This window comes from Drosophila subpulchrella, chromosome X (genome assembly GCF_014743375.2).
Source record: "Drosophila subpulchrella strain 33 F10 #4 breed RU33 chromosome X, RU_Dsub_v1.1 Primary Assembly, whole genome shotgun sequence".
In the NCBI taxonomy this organism is placed as follows: domain Eukaryota; kingdom Metazoa; phylum Arthropoda; class Insecta; order Diptera; family Drosophilidae; genus Drosophila; species Drosophila subpulchrella.
The window spans coordinates 22,569,947-22,584,804 of record NC_050613.1 but is presented as its reverse complement, the minus strand read 5'-3'; the positions used below and the strand labels follow the sequence as shown (position 1 = coordinate 22,584,804).

The 14,858-nt window shown below is 34.9% G+C and overlaps 1 long non-coding RNA gene across 4 annotated transcripts in view; it reads right to left on the bottom strand.

The window, feature by feature from the left end:
* The window catches only part of LOC119557323, a 130,636-nt gene that overhangs the window by 95,849 nt on the left and 19,929 nt on the right, over positions 1–14,858 (bottom strand). For all 4 annotated transcript variants that reach the window (XR_005220067.1, XR_005220065.1, XR_005220066.1 and 1 more), the window contains one exon: positions 6,577–6,598. This is a non-coding gene — a long non-coding RNA (uncharacterized LOC119557323). The remainder of the gene's footprint in view (positions 1–6,576; positions 6,599–14,858) is intronic.

Below are 14,858 nucleotides of genomic sequence, written 5' to 3'. Positions count from 1 at the left end.
TGAAATTATACGGGTATATTAGCAAATACGTAAAGGAATGTATACAAAACTTGGCCACTAATCATAGTTCTAACTCTCTTTTTTTATTTTTGCAAAAAAAAAAAAAAAAATAGCAACGCTATAAATAGAGCAGCCAAATGTGCTGAAGTGTTCGTCTATAAATAAATCAAGAAAGTAAATCATCCACTCAGGTGGAATAATACCGTCTAGAAAGAAAGGAAAACAAAAGGTTGAAGAGGTGTTAAAAATAACACACTCTCTCTTAGATAGTTTGGGCTTTAGGTTAAATTTAAGACTTTTTAATGCCCTGGTCCGTTTTGATTTTAAAAATAAACACATTGTTCCTTTTTGATGTAAAATAAATAAAAATAATCATAATTTATTAGTTGTTTGAGATTATGGATATACCACTTTTTTCAATTTGATTTTGGGTTTATATATATTTTTTAATTTTTTAAGTAGATCTTTTCTATTTGGAGGGTTTAAAATGAAATATGTAAGTGGCTTACAGTTCTATGATAACAATGAAAAAACCTATCGATGTGTATAAAATTAAGATGAACTAATTGGTAAACTTTAAAAAAAAGAAACAAACTAATATCTAACCAGATTATAAATAAATAATTAAATAAATGTTATATTATTTTCTTATATTATTTTCAAATTTAGCTGTTTTATTTTTAGGTTAGGCTTCACAGATAACCTCCGATTAATCGGTTAACTCACGGTCCCATCGCTAACGCTTTATAGAGAGAGTGGGAGGAGGCAAGCTAATTGCTGTCGAAGCCAAAAACGATCTTTGGACTAATTGTTCTAGAAATTGCAAACGATCCAAACGATCTCACCCTCTCACTCTGCCTCCCACAGCCCCATCTCTTTCCAACACTCCTCTCTCCATCTCTTTCTAGCCCAGAGTGCTGTATGTGTGTGTGTGTGTGTGTGGACTGTCAGTCAATTAGAGCAAAAGCGCTAGAGAGATCATTAGAGTGCAACAAAAAGGATAGAAAGCATTTTGAGTGGCAGTGATAGATTGTTGAATTGTTAAAGAATTGCTAGATTGGCTGGCTGGCTGGCTGGCTGGCTGGCTGGCTGGCCAGAATAGTTGGCCAGAATAGAAGAACTGTATTGGCATTCGGCCATATGCCATTTCTGGCCATACTTATATCAAACAGGAGCAGCAGCCGCATCAGTTGGAGCGGTTAAGTGACTAATTTATGGCCTTTTATGTAAGCCAAAGCAATAATACTGATTCCACACTCGCGTTTCAGTTTGAGTCTGACTATGAGTAGACTTAGACTCTCAGAGTTTGACCACTTTCTGCAATGGTAGCAATTCATCTAATTGCCGGTGACGGTGCCGTTTGATGGACAGGCCGCTGGACTGTATAAAGAGAATTATACAACAATCAGAACAGCAATAAGCCAGCCAAACCGGGCAAAGAACAGAACCGAACAGAATAGCCAGCGATGCACTGACCATCCACAGTCTTATCAGAAACCCAAACACACACGAAGAGCACACCTGTTGGTCGGGGGAAGCCCCTAGGGATCTTCCAACCAACCAACCACCACCACCCCATTTCCACTCCCACCCACAAAAGTAAAGACCAGAACACAGTAAACAATCTTTGTTAACTTGCCTTGTTTATGTTTGATCAAGTCTTTCAATCATAATCGTTTTTTAAAAAATATAAAGGTATCATATTCATACCAAATAGATCCTTTCCAACACAAAAACACATTCCTTTAAAAAAAAAGTTGATGATTTTTACTATGATCTTAAAACTTTGTTAGTTTTAAAAGCAAGTTTGAGTCTTTGTTTTAAAAATATAACCATCCATATATTTCCTGTGATTAAAAATATGATATACACCCATATTTTTCTTGCTGTATACTCCTCCATCTTCAGTTTTTTTTTTCAAGAATGCAGCTTATTCATTAGATAAGCTTAATTTCTTCGGGACATTTATTGCCTTTCATCAGCCAGTGGACTTCTATCATTTTTTAATGACTACTCCAACTAATCTTGGTTTGTTTATCAAACTAAGAACCGTGAAGTCTTTCCTCTTCTTCTCTCCATTCTCTAATTTCCTACTTCATCAGCTTTGACTTTAATGGATAACATATATTAACTTAAATATGTATTTATGGGTTCCCCGACTTTTTAATGAATCAAAGAACTTATAAGTGGGGCCTTTCAAAAAAAAAAAACGTACTCAAACAAAACTAACTTAACTTAAACTCATCTTAGAAATTCAAAATAGTACTTAAGCCCTTAAACCTCTTCCCCATCTAGGATAACGATCTTTTAGCTGTACAAATCATTGACAAATCTTTTTTCTTTTTGATTTTCTCACACATGTTTTCCATATTGTCATCAATCGACGGAAATCAATCAAAGAAGCTTTAACCATTCACCCAAGTTTTCTCCACGAGGAAGTGAAAACTTTTGAATGAAAATCATCAACGAACGAAACGTCTTTAAGTCGCTCCATTATTATATTTGAGTTTTATAGTTTAAAGTGCCCGTTGTGGAGCTTAAATCACAGTCTAATGAGAAACGACGACAGCTTGGGAAGCCCCCAAAAAAAAAAATCCCGATATCAAAACTTTTCACACACATCCGAAAGCCGCATCTACATAAATCAATAAAAGATATAACTAAAAAAAAAAAAAAGGAAGATTTTTAAAGAACCAATCAAAGTGACATTAGGAACCCGCTAGTGTCGTAAAAAACCAACAAAAACCTGAAAGCTATGAAAGGAAATTTTCTTTCCTGCTTGTGGGTACTTGGAAAATCATACTAGGGCTTGGTTTTATCTTTACTGCAGGCCAAGAAAAGGTGTTAGAACAGGTGCACCATCATCATCATCGAAAGATAATGGGAATGCATGCCATACCCAAAAGCGAATATCTATTTTATATACAAACAAAATCGGTTTATATTTATTTTTATTGCGCATACGCAGTGTGACTCTTTGGGTCTCTTTAGTTTATGATGAGAGCGTAGCCCAGCCGCAACGGAAGTCATTTGTCCGGGTCTCCGAGTCAACAAAACAAACATATAAGCACACGAAAAAAAAACCAAAATCAAGCTTAGAATCGGTTTTGTAGAAAAAGAACAAGTAGTAGTCGGAACAAAAAAAAAAAATACAAGAACCCCATAGAGCTCAGTACTCAGTACTGTACTTGCTTTTTTTTTTGTGGTTGGATTACGTCACTGTCACAATGCAAGGTAAAAATGAAAAGGTAATATGTTAAGCACAGGCTATATCCTATAATATTTTGCATACCTATTACATGAACAAAATTAACATATATTTTTTACTACTTTAAAACCGATTAAAACCATTTATGGGATACAGGTGGCTTCAACATAGATAAGGAAATTGAAATAGACACCTATCAATTTACAAACCATTTTGTTATGACTTCAAGGTCTTAATAAATTCCCTTTAAAAATTAACAATCTTGAGTGCTTATTGATGCAATTTTTAGTCAAATGGTCTATTTTGTAAGATATAAATTAGAGATATGGTATACAAGTAACCAACCATATAGAGGACTGACATAATCCGTTGCTGGCTAAACGCTCAATGGAGAGATCTGGGAATCGTATACCCTGGCCAATTATCGTTAGGGTAATGGATGCTGTCTGTCACATTTTGCCGGCAATGCCGCGGATGATGAGGAAGATGATGAAGAGCGGCTAGGCCAGTCAGTAGTTCCCATGGTCGAATCGTTATATATAAAGTACAGCTAGTCCGATCTGCTGAGCCATGCCAGCTGACCAGAGTGCAAGAAGAAGAACAACTCAATCAAGCGAGTGCGAAACTTCAAGTTCATCGTGATCTTCATGATGCGGATGGGAACCGAGCGTGTCCATTACACTTGTCCCTCTGCCCAAGTGAATGCACTGAGAATAAAACTATTATAAGTAAATTGTATAAATTCAATATATTTTCAAACAGTATATTTTAGTTTTGTTTACGTTTCCCAAACTATATTAAAACACTTTATACCGCACAGAGAAAACTATCTCAGAACATTGTTCTTGAATTGAGAACATTCGTTCTTAAAAAAGTTAAACTGAGTTCATTTAACAACTTTTTGCTAAGTATACACTGAGGACTGAACTAATAGTTTATTTGTACATACAACGTACTTAAATACCGCCAATTCAACTTGATTCGACCAAAATAAAAACATTTTCAACTTAAAAATGTTGTTCTATTTTTAAGAACATTTTCAACTCAGATGAGAACGTCAGAATTTTCTCTTTGCGTATATAAAATGTACTTCTGTTTCAGAAGTCACATAAATTTACTTTAATAACATATATCATGAAAATATGAAAAACAGTAGTTTAAGCTTTAAAATATATTTGAAATACCTCTCCAGATTTTTGTCAGTGTATTTCCATGAATGCCTGTGAGATTCTCTGGCCATGACAAGCGCGGGCCCAATGCTAATGCCGATGTTAATGCTATTATTATTGTTGCTATTTGCGCTACTGTTGCCCGAAGGCGTTAAGAACTACAAAATAGCGACAAAGTGTAAGCTTAACCGAAGAGGAAGCCGGCGAAAAAAAATATCTAAAAAAAAAAAAAACCGAACAACAATCGCACCAGGTTGAAAAATTACATTGGGAAATCCGATTAGCTGACCGTTCTGTGGAACCTCAAGATCGCTTTTTGGAGTCAATGGTTTGTGGAATTGGATAATGCAGGGATTACATTATCGTTGGATCTCAAAGATTTTAAGTTTGGGGGGAGCTTTTATGTAATTTATAGTAATAATACCGGGAAATATTCATTTATCGAAAAGAATTAAATAAACATTTTAAATTATTCTTTGAACCTATGGTTTTACTTAACTTTTACTTGATAATATCTTATAGATACACATGTTGGACTCCCTTTTCTTGGCTTTGCCCGTCCAGAATTTCATTCATTTCGCTGACAATAAAACAAATACCTATCAAAGCAGGTGAAATGCACAAATCCCTTCCCACCGACAGCCAATTTTATGGCCCCTTGGGCATTTTCGGAAGTTCTTTCTTTCATTTCCAATACGCTTTTTAGTGCGCTTTGTTCGTACTCATTTCCATTTTCGGGTATCGCCATCGGATGCCTTTTGTTGGGCATTTGCCTTCTTTTATTTTTAATAAGAGTGACATTCGCTTATCAGAGTGGTGCTTCGTGTAATATTTATGTGGCATTTTGTCACCGCGACACCATTCGTTGAGGTGACCTTTCTCCCCTCGCCGGTCGGTCAACTACTTGAAAGAAAACTTAAATTTTAGCATAAATTTATGGGATGGCCAGCGGACATTCTCACCGACATCATTATTGCCTTTATTATTATCGAGGCGGTGTATTTGTTTTGTGAGTGCATTTATACATTTTAGATGCGATATTTTGTGGTTTCGAAGCTTCTGCTTCGACTTGAGAACGGTACTTTTTCTGGCACCCTACAATTTTTATCGAACTTTTATGAAATCTTTGGAGTTTCCAAGGATTCTTGAATATTTTTGTATTTTATAAATTTTTGTTATTAGTTTCACAGTATTCTATTAAATTTTAAGAAGAAAAAACGTTTAAGCGTGATAAAAAATCCAAAAAAAAATTATCAGATATGAAAAAAGAATATTTAGGAAAGAAAATAAAATTTGAAACATGAAATTTTTAAAAAAATATATATATAAAGCAAAAAAAGACAAAATTCTGATATGTAGCTACTTATTTATTCGACCAGTCCCAAAAATAGAACCAACAGAATCCCAACCCATCCACATTTCATAGTCCACCTCCCACCAAAAAAAAAAGAAAGAAAAAGGGGCGTTTGGACATTTCTATGTATTCCTTTTGGCCAGCAGCCCATTCATTGATATTTCAAACCCTTCTTTCACTCAACGAGTGAGTGGAGCTTGTCCAGTAAATTAGCATTAACATTCATTTGGTTTTCAGACCGATACGTTTGTTTGTTTGTGTTGCGTGAGCTTAGTGGCCAAAAAGGTTTTTTTTTTATTTAAACCAAGAGAGCTCGAGAGCTAAATTCAATGCAATGCTAAAGACGAACGCATTTATCATCGATAGCCGGCATTGATATGCTAAACTGCAGTTGACTTTTCTTGGTATTCCAATAGTCACTGTGCCAACTTATATACGAGCTTGTATTTACATACACATGCCTACATATCTCAGATCGGTTTACCTATCTCCATTTCTTTGGGGCTTTGGCTTTCGGTTTTTGGTTTTTGGTCTGGGTTTGCTTTTTTATCAATCAAGTTCCCTGCGGTGCGGCGTGTTGACGTCTCTCTTATTACAACAGCATGATTATGGCGTATTAGCCCTATTAAATGTCGCATGACATCGATGTTGATTCAAGGTGTTAGGGTGTGTCATAATACTGGATGAATCGGGCTGCGAGTAGTTGGAAACTTGGGAACTTAGGAACTTAAGGTTTCTGTGATGGGCTTAGCTAAACTCTGCTCTTTGTGGGGCCTCTAAAAGGTGAATGTAGATCTGCTCTTTGCTTATTCTATTTAAAAATGCATATATATGTGAGTACGTACCAGGAATTTCCTTTCATAATTTCTGAAAAACAAAAAAAGATATAATTTTTAATATTAAATGAATGTTTAATAATAATTCGCCTAAGTATTATATGTAAACATAAAATGATATAATTGATACAAAGCTTAAAAATATAGCATACAAAAACGTCAGAAATTTACTTATCCCAAGTCGAAAAATGTTTTAATTCTTCTACACCCAAAAAAAAAAAAAACATAAATTAAATGAAATAAAAGTATAGATTCAAGACTAAGTCTATATTTTTCATATTATAATTTGGATATGTGATATTTTTTGTCAAACAATTAATTTCAATTTAATACTTTCAAAAAGTATTTATAATTTAATATTCTTATCGACGCCAAATCGATACTCAATAGTGTATAATTAATGTAGCAATAGTTGCTTTTCTATGTCTATTTTCTTTCGGTGTACCCATTTACCACCAAGCTACAGGAAGCGGACAGGAAATTTGCGATTAGTCAAATTAACGGTCGCATGGCACAATTAAGCTAAGCCAAATCAAACACAACGAGATAATGGAAGCCAAAGCTCATTCAATTATCCAAATTGCTATCGTTTCACATGGATTTCGATTGGTATCAACAAAAGCAACTCAATCTCGCTCTTGTAATGCTCTCAAAGTCAAACTTAATTTCGGATCACCTTGAGAACCACACACAAAAAAAAAGTAAAACAAGATTTACAAAAAAAAAAGAGAGATATAGGGTGGTACCCCATGGTAAATATTCTGGAAGTGCTACCTGATCATTGCATAATTGCTGCCAATGAACAACAGTCGACGGGAATTACATAAGAAAGAAATAAAAGGTTAAGAAAGAGAGTGGGAAATGTTTGAAGTAGAAGTATGATGTAAAGCGGCGAAAAAAGCAACAACAACTTTATCAACAGACAATGTTCCAAAGAAAAAGGGAAAGAAAAACAGACAAACTACGGTAATGACAATAACAACAACCGAGCGCCAAAAATGCTCAAGTGCGGTAAATAGCCAAAAAAAAAAAAAAAAATGAATAAATAAAATAAATAGATAAAAAAAATATTATAAAGGTAAAAATAAACAACGCTGGCAAGTCAAGTTGCTTCTTGTTGTACGTGTTTTTGCACTGGTGTCGGTGTCTAAGTCTAAGCCCCGTTGGCTGTGTGCGTGAGTATCTGTGTGAGTACGTGCAGACACCCAAAAACCCGCCCCATTCCGACTCGACAAAGGCGGAAAAATCAAAAGGTGCACAAAAAAGCTCAGCCATAACAACCAGTGAAATGTCCTAATATAAAATCCCAAATTTAATTATTAATTTTAAAATTATAGATAGGTTATATCCTTAAAAATAATTTTTATATTTCGTTATATACATACATACTTGTTGTTTTTTATTAAAATAAACCAGTGATGCAGACTAAAGTCCTTTCAATTTGATCAAAAAGTTTCTCAAAAAAAAAATAATATAATCATTTTACAATAAAAAGCCTAAGCACATTATTTTTGAATTTCAAGTTCATGATATTTGTTGACAAATAAATATTTTTTACGTGTTAATAAACATATTTTTAAAATTGTCAAAAAAAATACTTTAATTATTTTTGTTTTTTGCTCTAGTTGTAAAGCCAAATTTTTCTTTGTTTGCAGATCTTAAAATAAATCTTAAAATGTATTTTAAAATGTATCTTAAAATGTATCTTAAAATGTTTTTTAAAATGTATCTTAAAATGTATATTGAAATGTTTTTTAAAATGTATCTTAAAATGTATATTGAGATGTACATATATTGAAATGTATCTTAAAATGTATCCTGAAATGTATCTTAAAATGTATCTTGTAATGTAAATCCATAAAAATTCAATATCTACTTTATTTCTTCCCAATTCTTTGTAATAACCAATGTACCCATGAAGTGTACCGCACACTTTGGTTATGACCAAAAGCCGAATAAAAAAAATCAAGCCACTTATTACCACAAGGTACCAAGCAGACAGCCAGCTTGTTCTCGTTGCTGCTGCTGTTTGCTGTTGTTGTACTTGTCGTGTTCGACTGCGAAACACAAAAAAAAAAAAAAAAAATCAACCAAAAAAAGCGCCAACAAAAAGTACAGACATCGGAGAAGGAAAAAAAAAATCCAACCGACAGCCAAGCGATGGAGTCAAAAGACCGAAAAATAAAAACCAAAAAAAAAATGCCAGACTCCACCAGCCAACAAAACTTGGGCTTCGGCTCTTTGCACGTGATACATTCATCATGAACTTGAATTTGAATTTTAAGTTTAATGGTTAATCCATTGTGGTTGTTGTTGCTCTTTTTTTGTTATTGTTGTTGTTGTTGTGCAGGCAACAATTTGCGAGCACTTGTTACCATTATGGTTGTTGTTTTTGCTGCTGCTTTTGTTATTTCTCGTTTTTGTGTGTCTGGGTCTCTTTATTTTTTCCACCGATTTTTGGGCTGAGGCAAGAAGAAAAAAAAGCCGACAATTGCAGTCGTTACTTTTGTTGTTGTCACTTGCACTTGCACTTGTTGCAAGATGTTTATCATCATCATCGTGATGAGTATTATTGTATAACGCTGAGGATTCCCCCGCTGAGCGCACCGAAAACACACAAAATTACTAATCCCAGCTGAGCCACAAGGTTTTCGCAATGCCACGCCCCCCGCCGCCAGACTGAAGTACGCCCATCTATGCGTAACCTGCGAAAAATGCGAAAATCTGTTGACAGAACCTCTATTGTCCTGAGGGTTTATGTTTTGTGGGTGGCAACGGAGAAAACGAAAAAAATGCAAATCCTTTCCCAAGAAACAAGTGGCAAAATAGGTAGATAAGATAAAGATATAAGAATGTATTTTGATTGAAATATTTTTATATTTTAATTATGCTCTTTAATAAAATTTCAAAGTCTCAAGTTTGTGTCCTAAGTCTTTTGTTATATAAAGATGGTAGATAAAATTCTAAGTCTTATGTTAAAGCTACTAAAATTGTCATAAGAAGACTCATGCAAGTTCATTTCCTAAGTCATTTGTTTTTAATGAGTGCAAATTTGCTCTTCAAAAATTATAAATCAACTAAGTTAATTGGCCAGCTTAAAATATCAATATAAATTTTAAGTTATCTTTTGATTTTTAAATAAAGTTCTAGAATTTTTAACTTTTGGTTTATTTTAAAATTATCAAAATTATGTTCTAAGTGATTTGTTTAATGTCATAAAAAGACTGATGTCAGTTCACTTCCTAAGTTATTTGTTTTTCGTTATTTAATTAGTGCAAATTTGTTCTTAAAAAAAATAATAATAAAACAACTAAATTAATTGGGCAATTTAAAATATCAATAAAATTGATAACCCCATTTAATCTTGGTCATTTATTTAAAACTGAAATAAATCGTAGCTTTAAGTGGAAAAGAACGCCACCAATAAAATGCCATTAATAACATACCCACGAAAACTGCGACTTTCATTCGCTTCAGAATAAATAAAGCATACAATATCCAGATTCAATATAGATTTAAGAGTATATTTGTTTATTTTATAGACAGCGTATACGCACATAAATATATCTCATTCTGAAACGATCTCATTATTATTGCAATCAGGTTTTCATGATGTTCAGTTTTTTTTTTCTGTTTGCGTTTTTGAAAATTAGTCAAAAAACGTGCGCATGACGCTTTTGAATGGGGGGCGAATTTATCTTGGGGGTTGGGGCGCCCTGTGCGAATGCGTGCGCTCTCTTAAATGAATTATGAATAAAGTAATCAGTAGGTATTTTTTTCATGCCGCTGACGTGAGGGCCACGTTGGCAACTAATTTCGACCTTGCATACAATTTTAATTAAGTTTTTTTTTTTGTTTCTGTTCATGTGCACATGGTTATACATTTATTTTTATATATATCACATACCATAAACGAAGAGGCAGCAGCAGAAACAGAAGGGTGTCGACAGCCCCGCTGATGACAATGATAATTTGTAAGCTAAAGTTAATTTTCAACTACGTTTTACGTGTTGTCTTTAACGTAAGCCATAAAAAGTGGGCAAGGAAATCCGTAAAAATGATCAAGTTCAACTTGGGAATCGGTCGGTTGAGTATGGAAATTTGTACAATATTTCTTATCCACTACCTTAATAGGTTCTTACATTTTACTATTGTTCCATCCTATTCTTTGTATTACAAAATTAGTATATTTAAAATAATATATATCCCTTATTTTTTTTTTAAAGAATAGTATGTGATACTCTTTAGTCTAAGATCTGATTGATTATATAGTATCATTGTATAGTATAATTTAATTTATTTCCATGTATTCCCTTGAAATTTCCTATAAACTTATCTAGACTTAATAACCCTCTGAATACCCCCTATTTCTCATATCCCTTTATTTATTTACTTATTACCAGGGCGCCCAAATCTTCTTCAACCCATCACCAGATTCTTCTGCTTCCCCTCCTTCAATTCTCCTCCCCCTATTTGCTTCGTCTTCTTTAGCTCTTTTTACTTTTTCTTCTCTTCACCTCGATCGCCGTTGCATATTTTCAATTTTTTGCATTTTCAACATAAATTAGCCGTCTCCCAGTGACCCCCAACACAAGTTCTTCTCCTTCTTACCATCTCGCCTGCGTCTTTTCGCTCTTTTTGGCCAGAAATAGACATCGGTTAGGCCAAGAAGAGCAGAATTCCTGCCATCGGAAAGGAACGTGGACAAAACAGGCATTGGAAAAAAGTGAAGCGTTAATAAAACGGCACAAAAGGAACACACACAACAGCAAAAAAACAAACGCAACGGGTTAAAAGGGGGCGCAAGACGCGAATGGCGGTTGGAGCCACGAGGGGCGTGGCAGGGACCAAGTGGAGTCTGCAAAAGATGTAACCAAAGTCCAGGCCCACGATCATCATTATTATCATTCTCCTCATCATCATCATCATCATCATTGCCATGGTGATGCAAAAGAACCCAAAGAAGCTTCAGAGCAAAGAGTGATGAGAGAAGATGTGGAAGATTTAAAGGAAGAGGGGTACAAGAACTCGGATTCGCCTTCGGTTTCTGCATTCGGGAAGATCGAAAAAAAAAAAAAAACGGTTTCCTTGGGCGTATAGAAGACGTAATATCCCGTAGTGTACCTCAAAGCTTCAAAAGAAGTCCTATCTTGGGAAGATTATAATGTAGCTATAAATAGCTGGATCTTTGATTCCTTTTTTGCCTTGAAATGAGTACTTTTATCTTATATCTTATCTTTATAAAAATATAAAATTATTATACATGCATGCATTTCTTTTAATTTTAAGTCTCATTGAAATTGAAAATGTTTGGGGGCTCTATAGGATCAGCTTACGGTACATATAACCATCAGAATCTTAGTAATCAACATGAAAATGGGTTTAACAAAATATTTTAGTGTACTTTAGTAAAAAAATAAAGGCACAAACTTAAAAAATTATATTTTAAATTTATAATTTAATTAATCAAGCTATGAATTCAGAATTGCATAACCCATGCATATTATTTCAACATCTAAGCTCAGAACTGCAATCAATACATATCATCTTACTAAGAACTAAATTTAGGGGATATAAAAAAATCGAATCGTGGAAGATATGATCGGAAACCCGACAGGCTATCGGTCCATGTATCCCATATCCCACATGTGTGGGGTTTTGGGCGTTGGGATTGGTACTGCAAGAACTTCTTCTTCTTCTTCTCCGGCGGCTTCTTCCTCTTTTTCATGTGCTTCCTCCGCTTTGGTCGCGTCTTCAATTGCTGTTGTTATTGTTGTTATTGTTGTTGTTGTTGTTGTTGTCAGGCGTGTGCGGTGCGCGTTGAATCCGCTATAACAGTGTTAGTACGTTAGTAGGTATACAAACAGGTAAAACAGGTATTCTCAGCCGCTCTGCCCATGCTCATCATCATCATGATCATGACCATCGTAATGATTATGTTCTTTTGCTGCTGCTGCTGCTGCTGCTTTTGCTCTTCTTCTTCTTCTACCACCACAATGGGCTGGCTGGCAATCTGCTTCTTACTTCACTTGAAGCATTATTTTAGCGAGTCGCCGTCGATGACGACAATTGAGCAAATAAAGATAAAAAGTACAACAAAAACATTATAGGAGCAGAGCAAAAAAAAATTGCTCAAAACGGTATCTAAGTATCTTATAGTTTAATCTTATAGTTTACAGATCAGATCACTCAAATAAAATATTTAAAATAAAATGTCAAATATCAAATTAATTTGTTCATTGTTTCAGTAAAAAAAAAAATGCAAAATATGGAAAGAAAAAATTTGTTCTTTAATTAATTAATAAAATTAAATATTTTTGTATAAAAACTAAAACGGAGGTGGTTAATTTTTTTTATTAAACAAAAGCAAGTACAATTCGCCAAGAAAGAGTGAGTGAGATCGGGCGATGCAAGCGCATTGAGGCCCAAAGGAACACATTCTTAAACACAGCAATTACCCAGCGAAATGGGTATTGGTGGGCCAAGAGGGGAGGCCAGAAGATGCAGACAGTAAAAACGAGAAAATTCTACTGGCTCTGTGGGCCCTCTTCTACGCCCATCCAGCGAACCGCCCCCAACCCACCCCCTTAACAAACCCCACCCAACCAACTAACCAAGAACCCAAGAACCAAAGCCAAAGTCAAGGCATTAACAGCCCAGTGAACACAACACTCACACACTTGCCATGTGCAATTCTACACTTACATCTGAATACATATAGAAAAGATATATATATATATATATATGGATCTGGCGGGTAGTGTTGGTCTTGGTCTATACCTTCGGTGGCCTAGGTCTGGGCCAACAACAATAACCAGCTCGGTTCTCATTGGGGTTTGCAATCAAGAGCTTGAGATTCGCTTTTGGTTAGAGATCTAGATATACTATCTGGACTTTGAGATTAAAGAGGGTTTTTTTTTTAATAAAATCAGAAAATAAATGTGTTTGGATTAGGTATATTATTGAAAGTAAGAGGAATTATTATACAATATTGTATAAAAAATAAAGGAAATGGTATTATATTTAAGATAGTTTTAGTTAACATAAAATATTGTTTAAAATCAATGTATTTGATTCAATCAGTTCCCATCTCTAAAAGCCTAAAAAATGGAGTAGAAATCTTTGTGCATCTGATGATGTTCTCAAAAAATGATAATAAATGTTTCGAGGGGCCAAAATTTGTGTATAATTCGGTTTTGGGCCAAAACACTTGCAATTTGGCCAGCGAGCGGCTTTTTGAGTGAGAGTGAAGTTGGCGCAGGAACAATGCAGCAGCAGCAAAAAACGACAACGGCAACAACAACACAGGGAGATGTTCTTCAGAAGGCTCCACCGATCGAGAAGAAAAGAACCATAGGAAAACCTCTGATAACGCCAACATCACGACATTAACATTGCCGCTGCCTCAACGGCAAAGTCACAGTCAAAGCCAAAGTTACCAACAGGTTTTCAGAGCCTGCCTCTTCGGCCTGTGATTCTCCAATGCGCTCTTTTGTAAATTCTCTCACGATACACATTGGTACACAGAGGAAAAAATGTATATGAATATTAACTTAATGATTCTTCCCACCATTTTAAGCATTAATACATATATGAACGAGGAATATTATTATTAAAATAAATACTACATATTATTTAGTCCAAAAGATGCATGAGCATGGATGGTTCTTAAACCCGAACATCTGTTACCTATCATCACTTTCACGCTCTTTAAAAACATATTCATATTACAGATATTCAATAAATTGTTAAATTATTAAATCAAATATATCTGTCATATTTTTTTAAAAACTGTCTAATTGGTGACATTTTTTATTCTTAATAATATCAATTCGATTTGATCAGAAATATGGCAATATTTATTTCGTGTGTACCTCTCTCACCTGCGAAAGAGGCTTCGTTTTCAGTTTCGGCTATGAGCTCGTCTTCGTTTTTACCTTCGGCACATTGCTCTCTCTCTCTCTCTCTCACCTTTTCGCCGCACACCAGCTCAAAGTTAGCTGTAAATTTGTTACGTCGCCGCAGAAGAGAATATGCGTGCGCTAGTGTGTGCGTGTGTGTGTGTGCCACACAGGTGTGCGACGCTCTGAATTCGCCGTCGCTTACATCACTTGCTCTGGATGTGTGTGTGTGTGTGAAATAACGTTAGTTATCCGTTGGCAGCGCACCTGTGCGTGCTAGAAAGAGATGGAGCTAGGCCAGCCGCTCTCGTTGCCTCACTATCTCTCCATCCCTCTCTGTCTTTCAATCTTATTTGCCATTCTAAGCGCATTCTAAGCGATCTTCGGCGT